We start from the raw sequence: 993 nt of genomic DNA, 5'->3' as shown, positions 1-993 counted from the left end.
CTACGTGACTCTAAGGCTCCCCAAGCAACTATGGAGTCCCACGCAACCAAAACCCTTCCCGCATTCCTCTATGTATGCATATATATTGTTGTAATTCCCTTTTTTCAAGTGCTTTGCATTGAAGATGTAATATTTGAAAGCACTCTGTTTCGTTTAGTTTTTCTTTCCAAGTGGTGATTTTTGCATACCTGCACAATAGTTATCAATATTTCTTACCATCATAATATACATGTATATATATATATATATATATATATATATATATATATATATATATATATATATATATATGTGTGTGTATACAGACACACACACACTAACACACACACACACACACACACACACACACACACACACACATATTTACATATTTGGAAGAAGAAACTATTTTAAAAATATTGGTCACACTGATAAGGCCTAGACTAGAATATGCGGCGACATTGTGGTCACCCAGTACCAAAAAGAATATAAAAAAAATAGAAAGAATCCAGAGAGCAGACACAAAAATGGCACCTGCACCTGCAAACTTGTCATATGAGGAGATATTGGCTAAACTGGAGTTACCGACTCTGGAGCAAAGAGGAGAGAGAGGTGACGTACTGACCATATACAGAATAATGAAAGGCACAGAATTACTCATTAGAGAGGACTTGTTAAACTGGGACAAGAGAAGCGCAAGAGGACATGAAAAAAAAAAACATAGCTACAGAAGATCTGAAGAAAATCAGTTTTCCGCATAGAGTGGTGGACACTTGGAACAAATTGGACAATGAAATAGTGTGCGCAAAAACCATTCATGAGTTTAAGAGCAAACTAGACACTGCGAGATACATAGGCGGGACGCCACCACCATTCCTCCTCCACTCCTAGTTCTACTCTATCCTTTACTCCCTCCCACTCCTCTTTCAGCTTCTTCTTATACTCATTCTCCTTTTTTTTTTATTTAAGCAGTTTACTCTAAGTACCTCCCTATCTTCAGCCCTTTTCCTCTTT

The sequence above is a fragment of the Oratosquilla oratoria genome, chromosome 22, assembly GCF_046742065.1.
Source record: "Oratosquilla oratoria isolate Oo_2021 chromosome 22, ASM4674206v1, whole genome shotgun sequence".
In the NCBI taxonomy this organism is placed as follows: domain Eukaryota; kingdom Metazoa; phylum Arthropoda; class Malacostraca; order Stomatopoda; family Squillidae; genus Oratosquilla; species Oratosquilla oratoria.
The sequence above is the reverse complement of the archived record's forward strand: the minus strand, read 5'-3'. Positions refer to the sequence as shown.